This window comes from Sorex araneus, chromosome 9, assembly GCF_027595985.1.
Source record: "Sorex araneus isolate mSorAra2 chromosome 9, mSorAra2.pri, whole genome shotgun sequence".
Taxonomy (NCBI): domain Eukaryota; kingdom Metazoa; phylum Chordata; class Mammalia; order Eulipotyphla; family Soricidae; genus Sorex; species Sorex araneus.
Window position 1 is genome coordinate 37,790,153 of NC_073310.1, and position 11,286 is coordinate 37,801,438.

Here is an 11,286-nt window from a genome sequence, read left to right on the forward strand (position 1 = left end):
AGGCTTCCAGCTATAGGGCAATCGGTGATTCACCAGGTGTGGCCCAAATATGTCTCTCAATGAGAGACATTACTGGTGCCCGCTCAAACAAATCCTCCTCCAAAAAGAACAAAAATTATACTTGAACATAATTATAGAACAAGTGGTAGAACCTTTATTCTCAGCTATCTTTTAAGAAAAGCTGTTAACAGTTTAAAGAAAAAGAAAATCTCATTTGTGGAGTATAGAATAACATTACATGAGATTTTTTCTTAAAAGATAGCTGAGAATAGATAAAGGTTCTACCACTTGTTCTATAATTATGTTCAAGGATAATTTTAGTTCTTTTTGTGAGAAGTTGGGCCACACCTGGTGATGCTCAGGGATCACCCTGGAGGTGTTCAGAACTTTACAGGGTGTCAGGGATCAAGCCTGCAGCAGTCATATGCAAACCAAGCTCTGTACCAGTACCATCATTATTATCTTGCTGGTCCTAACATTTTTTAATTTTAAAATTATTTTAATGTACAAAATTGACAAATACTTTATATGTGTGTCTAAAGGCAGAAACAAAAGTATTGAAATCATTGGGTATGAAGAATATAGGTAGAATCCTATTAGGAAAAACAAATGTGGATTAAGGGCTTGGTGTGAGCATGAGAATAATATAATCTATGTCCTTAGGTATTATCTATGAAGAAAGATGAACCATAAAATACAATTCAGAGGAATAAATTATAATGTTACCATAAAGGATAGAGGTGCCTTGATAAAATATGCCAAGCTATTGATAATTGCCTGATATTAACAGTGGAAAACTTCTTTGAGGTGACACTTGAACCAAGGTGAATGGCTTTTTGTATGTGAACAGCTTAATCTTTGGGATGAACTTCCTTAGAAAATTAAAACATTTTTCTGACCATTAAGTAAATGTTTTCTCATCTGATGGAGGAATCCTTTCTTTAGTGGAAAATTGTTTTACATCAAGTTTCTTAACATTAAGAAACAAACCAGGTAGAACATTTGCCTTGCATGCAGTAAACCCTGGTTTCATCCCAGGCACCCCATATGGTTCCCTAAGCCTGCCAGGAGTGATCCTTGAGTGCAAAGTCAGAAATAAGCCAGAAGTACCCCTGTGTGTCGGCCCCCAAATGTTTTTCAAATGTCCTGGCAACAAAAATAATTTCTGTGCTTTTGTCCCCTCCAGATTTACTCTTTCTCTAGAAGTTCCTTGGCTATAGAGAGGGAATGATGAACTGAAGTAATGGTGTATCCAGCATGGCAGACTACGTGAGGTAATGAAGCAAAGGTATAAAGGTGTAAGAGATCAACTGATGTGTTGTATATTTAACGAGTGTGTCAAAAACAGAATGAGAGGGGCTTCTGGGGCATTAGCTCAAAGGCTACATAGTGTGTGCTTGCCTGCATGCAGTAAACTCTTCTTTACATGGTCCCCAAAGCATCATAAGGTGTAGTCCTGGGGTCTTCCCACACTACTGGCCAGAGCAGTACCACATAACAGGCCCACAGAGCCAGGCAGAATATTGCAGGGAAGTCTTCCTGCCTGCCTGAGCACCACTTTGGAGCATGCCCTCTGGAGAAAAAAAAATGCAGAATGGAATATTGTAAAATAAAAAGAGTTCAGAGGGGGCTGGAGCAATAGCACAGTGGGTAGGGCGTTTGCCTTGCACTCGGCTGACCCGGATTTGATTCCCAGCATCCCATATGGTCCCCTGAGCACCGCCAGGCCCACATTCCTGAGTGCATGAGCCAGGAGTAACCCCTGTGCAACACCGGATGTGACCCAAAAAGAAAAAAAAAAGAGTTCAGAATCTCTTTGATACACAGAGGAAATTCTCAAAATCTAGAACTTCTATGTAGTTATGTTTTCGCAATTTAGTTTGTTCTTATAATGAAACATCTCCTCTTTACAATTCTCTAAAGGCATAGAATTAAGTTTAAAAAGAAAACCATCGACTTTTAAGGTGTAAATGATAATATAACAAGGGAAACTTCTAAAACATTTTTTCTAAAGCTAGGGTTTGTAGAACTCTTTTGCAGGGTTGGATTTTTATAGGGTGGGCAGTACAGAAGTTAATGTCCCTATGCCCTGCCACAGAGGCAGGACGGGGTGGAGGGGACAGGGTGGAAGTGGTGGGAGGGTTGCTGGTACCATTGGTGGTGGAAATTGGGCACTGGTGGAGAAATGGGTACATCACAATCTTGGGCCTTTGCATTAAGCCATCAGCCAGGTTGGCTGAGAATTGTTCTGGGGGCTTCAGGCTTTCTGAGCACTGGTTGTGAGGCATCCCATCTCTCTCCAAACAAACAAGCAAACAAGAAAACAAATATACACATAAATGATAAGAGTGGGCTGGAGTGATAGCGCAGCGGGTAGGGCGTTCGCCTTGCAAGTGGCCGACCCAAGTTCGATTCCTCCACCCCTCTCGGAGAACCTGGCAAACTACCAAGAGTATCTCGCCCGCATGACAGAGCCTGGCAAGCTACCTGTGGTATATTCGATATGCCAAAAACAGTAACAAGTCTCATAATGGAGACGTCACTGGTGCCTGCTCGAGCAAATCAATGAGCAACAGGATGACAGTGACAGTGACAGTGATGATAAGAGTACAGAGTTTAAATACATTAATTAGTAGCTTCATTATTTCATACTCCTTGTCAGGAATTGACTTTGAATCTTTTACTTCCTCTGACTAGCCTCTCTGAATATCAATTTCTTCATTTATATAATGGGGCTAATGATGTCTGCTTTACAATTTGATACACAGAGCACAAATATCTATGTAAAGCATCTGACTCATTACTTTTTATTAAATAGCCTCAGTATTTACTCTCCATCTCTAGATGGGAATATCAAGTTAAAATAGATCAATGAATCTTTTCACGATGACAAAATAAGTAAGAAGTAGAGTTCAAGCTTGAACCTTAACCTTTTAACTTGCAATTCGTTGTTGTTACTGTTGTTTATTTGGGTGGCACACCCAGTTTTGTTCAGGGACTACTCGCACTCAGTGCTAAGAGGTTGCCTCTGGTTGTACTCAGGGTTCGTGTGATTCTGGGTATCAAACCTGGGCCTCCTCCTGCAAAGCACGTGCTCCAGCTCTTTGATCTCTCTCTCCAGCCTTCATTTTCTTTTCAATGCAGTGTTTTATATTGCTTTGCTTTGTATGAAGCCTCTTTGCTTCCTATAAATTGGTCATTTCTAATATCTGTAAGAATGATGCCTTCCCAAAGGAGGAATATCTCAGTATTTTGCGTAATACTATAAAATGATTTATATAGATTTGGACTTCCCCATGGTAACTGTGAACATAGCAGCAGGCAAAGGCTTTCAGAGGGAATGGTTTTCTGGGCCTCCAGCCTCCTGTCTCTGGCCCATTCCCCAGCCACACAGGCCTTCTGTTTCAAAAATAAGTAAATGTTTCGAATGTAGAAATGTTTTGGGGCGGGGTGTAGCAGAGGGTGAATGCTCAAGTGGTTGAGCCTAGAATGTGTGAGGCCTTGAATTTGATCCCAGATGCTACAAACAGGCCCCGCCCCAGCAGGCATGCTTCGTGACTCCTGTACCATCTCTAGGAAAAATAAAAATAAATTTTCATATAACTGAGAGAAAATGAATGTATGTATAGATTCCTTTATATGTATTTTTTTAATTATTATTTAAAGGTCCTTGAGAGGGGGCTGTAGCAATAGCACAGCGGGTAGGGCATTTGCCTTGCAATGCGGCCGACCCGGGTTTGATTCCCAGCATCCCATATAGTCCCCTGAGCACTGCCAGGAGTAATTCCTGAGTGCACAGCCAGGAGTAACCCCTGTGCATTGCCAGGTGTGACCCAAAAAGCAAAAAAATAAATAAATAAATAAAAATAAAGGTCCTTGAGAGGTGTTTTCACAATTCTGAAAGAATAAATATTCTGTTTTTTCTTGTGCTATTGGGGCCATGAATGGAGGCCTGTGCTTTACCTTTGAGTCACATCCCCAGGGGGGCTGGAGTGATAGCACAGCGGGTAGGGCATTTGCCTTGCACTCGGCTGACCCGGGTTCGATTCCCAGCATCCCATAGGGTCCCCCGAGCACCGCCAGGAGTAATTCCTGAGTGCAAAGCCAGGAGTAACCCCTGAACATCACCGGGTGTGACCCAAAAAGCAAAAAAAAAAAAAAAAAAAAAGAGTCACATCCCCAGCTCTATTTCCAATGCTTTGATTTGATTATATGCATTGTTGAATGGAAGAAAGGCAGTGAGATATGGTACTGCCTTCAGTCAGCAAAATATTAAAATAGGGATATATTTGCAAAGTAGTAATCACTCTTTTATTTAATCCATTAACATATTTATTTACACATAGACACTAGTCTGAGCCTACTCAGCAAGGCTTTTCTGTTAAGGGCTAGAAAGTAAATATGTTAGCCATTGTGGGATATACATGATTTCTGTCACACAGTCCTTTGTTTCATTTGTTTTTGAAAATTCCTCCCTAAAGCAAAACCAATCTTAATAAAGTCCAACATAGCAAGCCAGAGGTCTGGGCTTTGGGCTGTATTTACACGTATACTGGTAAATAAGGCATTATACTAATGTTTCTCTTATGTTACTATGTTGTTTTACAGATTTTAAAAATGCAGTCATAAATATTACCTTGAAACAAACCCAAAAAGTAACTATTATTATCATATTTATTTCCAGATGGAGAGTTAAGGCTCAGAAAGACAAACTGCTTACTAAAAAATAAGATAGCAAATTAATCTTTCATTTATTCAACAAATATTTATTAATTGCTACTTTGTGTCATGTTCTTCACCACATGCTGGGAATAAAATAGCAATGTAAATATATTTCCCAGTCTATCAGAGTTACAGCTTCAAAGGAAAGATAACTATTGACTGAAGAATTGTACATATCTGAGTAATGATATTTACCGTCAGTTCTATGAAAGAGAAATGCACTTTGTGTTACAAATATATTTAATAGGGGCAGATTTACCTTGATCAGGAGAAGTTTCAGTGAGAAAATAAAATGGGAAATGAAGTTGTGAGATTGGTGATTATTGGCATGTTAGAGACAGAGTGGCAAACTGCCCCAGCCCAGTTTGTTTTCATTATCAGAAAAGCACAGTCATGCTCATTCATTTACATATTTTCATTTACTAAACATTGTCTATGTCTCCTTGAGTAATATGCTATCAGGTTGAACACTTGAATGAGGGATTAACCTACTGGCCCACAATGTCTAGAATTCCTTTATGATCCTCCCTTTCAAAGGTTGCTGGATCCTGTTCCTGAGGAAGAAAGACTATAAAATTGAAGATCCAAAAAAATAAAATGAAATCACTGTCACTGTCATCCCATTGCTCGTCAATTTGCTCGAGTGGGCACCAGTAACGTTTTCATTGTGAGACTTGTTACTGTTTTTGACATATCGAATACTCCACGGGTAGCTTGCCAGGCTCTGCCATGCAGGCAAGATACTCTCGGAAGCTTGCCGGGCTCTCCGAGAGTGGCGGAGTAATCAAACCCAAGTCAGCTGAGTGCAAGGTGAACGCCCTACCTGCTGCGCTATCCCTCCAGCCCAGGGAACCAAGGAATCTCCCCAATAAGGAAGCTTTTTAAAAATGCAAATCTAATCATTTCTTCTTAATAACAGAGTAAAGTAAAAGATCTATATAAAACTAAGTTCTTTCTGGTCTGGCTCTCACTTATCTCATTCTTTTCTATATTTTGGCATGCCAGTCCATTCCTCCTTCTTTCAGTTAAACATAGTTTCTTTCTTTCCTCTGAGGGCCTGCCTAAGGATCTTCAATTTTTTTTTATTTTTTATTTTATTTTATTTCTATTTTATTTGTTTAATAATAAAATTTAATAATAAGGTAAATAAATTGGAGATCCTTAGGCAGGCCTTCAGAGGAAAGAAAGAAACTATGTGTTTAACTGAAAGAAGGAGGAATGGATTGGCATGCCAAAACATAGAAGAGAATGAGATAAGTGAGAGCCAGACCAGAAAGAACTTAGTTTTATATAGATCTTTTACTTTACTCTGTTATTAAGAAAAAATGATTGGATTTGCATTTTTAGAAAGCTTCCTTATTAGGGAGATTCCTTGGTTTCCTTAAGGGGTCTTGCATGCATCTGACCTTGATTAATCCCTGGTTAATTCCCTACTTAATCCCCAGCACCATCTAAAACCTACTCCCTGCAAACATCACTGGGTGTAACCTGTGGGCCCCCAGAACACCATTGTAGTAGCCCTGGTGTCCCCACCACTAGAGGGCCCAAATACTACCATGTTCTCTGGCTTTAATATTCAACCTAACATCTTTGTTGGCTAAAAATCTCCGAAGTGATCCCCAGGTCCCTTGAGTATCACTTGGGGACCACTGACAAGTAAATGAAAAATAGCCTTTTGACTTGAGAACAGATGATGGATTGAAGTAGAGACCTGGTATGTATAAAGAGCAGTTAGAAAGCTACTAGATAAGCTATGAATTAAGAGATGATGATTGCCTGGACTCAAAGATAGTAATGGAAAAGAGAATAGAAAGAAATAAGCATGCATGGGAAATAAGCAGGAATGTAATAGGTGATTGGTTATGTTGGGTAGAAAGGGGGACATGACAAGTATAAAACCAATATTTCTGACATGAGCAGTGGATGTAAATAGTGCCACTTACTGATATGTAAGCAATGCTCAAAGGATTGGGTTGTGAATAAAATTGCTGGAACTTGGGAAGAGGACAACTGGGTTTTGGGAATTTAATACTAAAATGCCTTTAGCATAAGAATATAGTGAATAAGCAAGTGGATAATAGGGTTACGCTCAGAATAAACATAAGGGCTGCAAGTAGAAATTTCCACTGGTCTGTAGAGTATATTTGAAATCTTTTTTTTTTAATTTATTTTATTGAATCACCAAGTGGAAAGTTACAAAGTTCTCAGGCTTATATCTCAGTTATACAATGCTCAAACACCCATCCCTTCACCAGTGCCCATATTCCACCACCAATAAAAACAAAAACAAAAACAAAAAAAAAGTATACATCCCACCCCTCACTCCCCAACCCTCCCCCCCATGCGTGACTGATAATTTCACTTCCTTTTCTCTTTACCTTGATTACATTCCAGATTTCAACACACAACTCACTATTGTTGTTGGAGTTTCAAAACAGACTCACTATTTTTGTTGGAATTTATCCCCCAAGAATACAGCTCTATTAACAAGTAAATATTTGATAATAAGTTTTCCACTGATGAGAATGAAGAGCTAAAATGTCGCACGGCCGTGGTTTACAATTTCTGTATTTTAGTAATTAAGTCCACGGAGATTTAAGTTGGAAAATGAATCATTTCCCTTCCTGGAACAGCATGTAGCAAAAGCTTAGTTCACAGTCTCCATACATGGTTGCAAGCACTTGCTGGAACCCCAAATCCTAAAGCTGTCTCTGGTTCCTGCTCGTTCCACATCCACCGGCTGTGCAGAGGCATGGGCACCCGGGTAGAAACTCGGCCAGAGCCCGGGCTCAGACCCTGTAGAGTATATTTGAAATCTTAAAAATAAATGGGGTAGCCTAGGAAATTAATAGAGAATGGTCTTTGTGAATACTAAGAACACTAAACTTTTCTTAAAGGTTAGCAAATCAGACTGAAGTATGTAATCAAAGAAATAAGTGGAAACTAGGAAACTGTTATCAGTTTGTGTACTGATTGAAATACAGAAAAGAGAAAGTGATCAACAAGGTGTTGCTAAGTGATTAAATTTGGATTAAAAGTATCCTTTGAACTTAATGACATGAACAGTGTTGGTTCTGACAGCAAAAATATTTTAAATACAAGAATGGTGTAGAAACTATGGTAGGGTAGATTAAAAAGTTAAAGTAATTTGAAAGCTGAAATAGGACATTTTAACCATATTTTCCTGAAATTTGGTGCAAGCAGAAAACAAGAAGAGAAAGACCAATTAATTGGTGGAGGAGTAAGACACTGGAAGGTCACTTTTGAAATGAAGAAATTTTTAAGTTGGGAAAATTCACAACTATTTCAGATTTTGATGATCTAATTATTTAAAGTTGCAGCATCAGAAAGGTTTTAAATTTTATCTGGTACTTTAGACTCCCTGGTGTCCAAAAAGGAAGTACCAAAAATTTAAATTAAAGATAGCAATAGCACTTTTTTTGTAGTTTGGTCTCAAAGTGATTCATATCTTTCCCCATAGGAAATAAAATGAAGTGAGCAACTGGTTCTTTTCTTTTCCCCTTAGGTAAAAGAATAATGTTTATAGTGCAGGCTTAAAGCCAGTGGAGATCAACTGACTGAGTGCTCACTGAAATTTTAGGTAATTTAAATTTCTAGAGAAGTTTAGCAAAAGTAAATGGGTGATTTTAGACACCACCCTGGGAACCTGAAATCATAGCACTCCGTCTTGGTAAAAGTTTAGAGGGGTATAATAAAATATGTTTTAAATAAAAAGATTAATAAATCGAAATCTTTGTTAACAGGTGTGTGCCAAGCCTTACCCCTAGAAACCCAGGAAGAGCCCTGGAGGCATTCTCACCCTTCCCATTCCTGAAAGGCCTCAAGGATCTCTCATGAACTTGATAATAAGTCTGCCTTAATATTAACTAGAGAGAAAAATGAAAAATCTCTCTTAGCATTCATTGAAAAAACTTATAACCAGCTTTTTATTTCGTCTTTTTCTTTATTTCTTACACTGTTTGTTTTTGTCAGAATAGCTATAAAACTTCTGTTAAGTCTTTTGGTTTATTATGCAATAAACATTTCTCCCTTTGAAAAAAATCCATTCATAATTTTTCAATTCTTGATGTAAAGCATCTTAACCAAAAATCTAACCCCATTTTAAAAAAAGCTTTTTAAAATTTCTTTAGCTTGATTTAAAAAATAATAATAATGCTTTCTTCTTTTACTCCAGTGAACAAAAAATGCACTTTAGACAGCAAAGTATCCAGTCAAACCAAAGGTAAGAACAATGCCTTTACATGTTCTACTCAGAGAACAATACTGCCACGCTCAACTAGAATACTTGTGTGTGTTGTTTATTTTAAAAAAAAGTAAAACAAACAAAAACATTTACCAACACTCTTCTGACAATAGTAAGGTTTGGTATGGCAAAACTAATGTGAAATTTAGATCTCAAGGCTTTGGAAAATAATCAGTTTCTTCACCATGAAGGTAAGTCCTCAGCAATGCTCACGTTGAAAATACATCTGTTTGCAGTTTCTTTTTTCAGGAGAGATACACAGGCAGCATTAGCTGTCCTGTCCAGAAACAACCAGTTTCTTCTCATTGTTTCTTATGTTTATTCTAGCACTATTTGTCAGAAGCAATTGGACAATATCTGCACATCCCTTTCAGGAGGGCAAAGCTGTTGTCTCCCAATTTATTAGACTGGCTTGATTCAATGTTTGGCTGAGCAATTATATTTCCATTATATATTTTCATAGGAAGTATTGTCACTAAAAACTGTTTAATCATCTTGTATTTATATTTATATATGCATACTAAAATTAATGGAAAGGCTTAAATATTCTTCAATATTCTGGTTATTTCTGATTATTCCAGAAATTGTATGTCTCAATAAAGTAAACTGATATATTCCCTAACTATATTTTAAGGAGAGCCTAAAATTATATCTGCATAATTTTATGAGCCAGAGCGATAGTATAGTGGTAGGGTGCTCGCTATGCATGTGACTAACCCGAATTCAATCCCTGGTATACCATATGGTCCTCTGAGCACCATCAGGAGTGATTTCTGAATGCAGAACCAGGAATAACCCTTTGACACTGCCTGGTGTAACCCCAAAACAATAATTTAAAAATTATATTGCATAATTGTTCTAATTCGTTTGTCCAGGAAAGTCTGTAAAAAGTCTTAGCTGGCTCCCATCAACAAAAACAACCAGTGATAGCATGGATGCAGGGGGAAGAAGGAACTCTCATTCACTGCTGGTGGGGATGTCAACTGGTCAAGCCTTTCTGGAAAACAGTATAGACATTAAAGAAAAAAAAAAGCCCTAGGAATTGAGTTTTCATTTCAGCCACTCCACTTCTTGAAAAATCCCCCAAAGCCCAAAAACAGAATAGAGAAAAGATATCTGCATCCCCATGCTCCTTGCTGCTCTATCTACTTCTTCCATGGAGGAACCTGGAGAGTATCCTGCTGAGTGAATTAGCCAGAGGGAGAGAGACTGACACAAAGTGATCTCTCTCATATTTGGATATAAAAAAAACATAATGGTGGAGCAACAAATACCTAAAGATAATGGAAAAAAAGAATATGAGTTTCCACAGAGTTCCTACATCAGTAGGAAAGATGCCACTCAAGGGAGCTGGGGTATAGGAATGGGGGCAAGGGGTGGTGGTGGGAACGGGTAGGAGGGGAGACAATGCCTATGGTGAAGGAAAGCATTCAACTGGGAGGAGGAGGTGGTGCTGAAAGGTGGTAAAATGTTATTTGTAAAACCCTATGGACATTAGGTAGACAGACAAGCAGACAGACAGACAGATAAAATAACATCGTAGAAGCAAACTGTTAGGTGGGAGACAAATAAGGGCAATGGGGTGGGGGCTTAGGTCTAGGGAATTGAACACTGGTGAAAGGACTGGTGTTAAAAGATTTTTTTATTTATTTAATTTTTTTTATTGTATCACCATGAGAAAAGTTACAAAGCTTTCAGGTTTAAGTCTCAGTCATACATTGATCAAACACCCATCCCTTGACCAGTGCACGTGTTACACCACCTAGAACCCCAGTATACCTCCCATCCCACCCCATCCCCTGTCTGTGTGGCTGATGACTTTCACTTTACTCTCTCTTTACTTTGATTACATTCAATATTTCAACAGAAAACTCACTATTATTATTTGGAATGTTCCCCCAACAATCAGACCTGCCAAAAAGGCATCATTTGATAATATGTTTTCCTTTACTGAGAATGAAGAGCAAATGAGGTCGCGTGGCCGAAACTGCGGGCAGCGTGGTTTTGGATTTCTGATATTTAGTAATATTTAGTAATTAATTCCAGAGAAATTTCTGCCAGAAGTTGCCTCACTGCAAGCTCGTACCTCTATTTAGTAGGTTCTAATAAATAGGGGTTGCCACGCTGCTGCCGAAAAGAAAGGCCAAGAGAGAAAAACCTTTCCCCTCCTGGGTTGGCATGGGGCCGTAGCTTAGTTCACAGTCTAGAGGCATTTCTGAAAGAAGCCACTGGGTGCCGAAAGCAGTTAGTGGGCTTCCGGGATCATGGTCGCTCAGGAACAGAGGAGCCGTTCATGTGTT

The 11,286-nt window shown here is 38.7% G+C and overlaps 1 long non-coding RNA gene across 2 annotated transcripts in view; it reads left to right on the forward strand.

Moving 5' to 3' along the window:
* LOC105942828 (uncharacterized) overlaps window positions 1–8,965 on the forward strand; it is a 135,985-nt gene extending 127,020 nt beyond the window's left edge. The window contains exons 4-5 of one of the 2 annotated variants that reach the window (XR_008631426.1): window positions 1,187–1,274; window positions 8,918–8,965. This is a non-coding gene — a long non-coding RNA (uncharacterized LOC105942828). Of the gene's footprint in view, window positions 1–663; window positions 773–1,186; window positions 1,275–8,917 lie in introns of those variants that run through there. The other variant, XR_008631427.1, reaches the window with a different exon arrangement.
* Window positions 8,966–11,286: the final 2,321 nt, after the last annotated feature.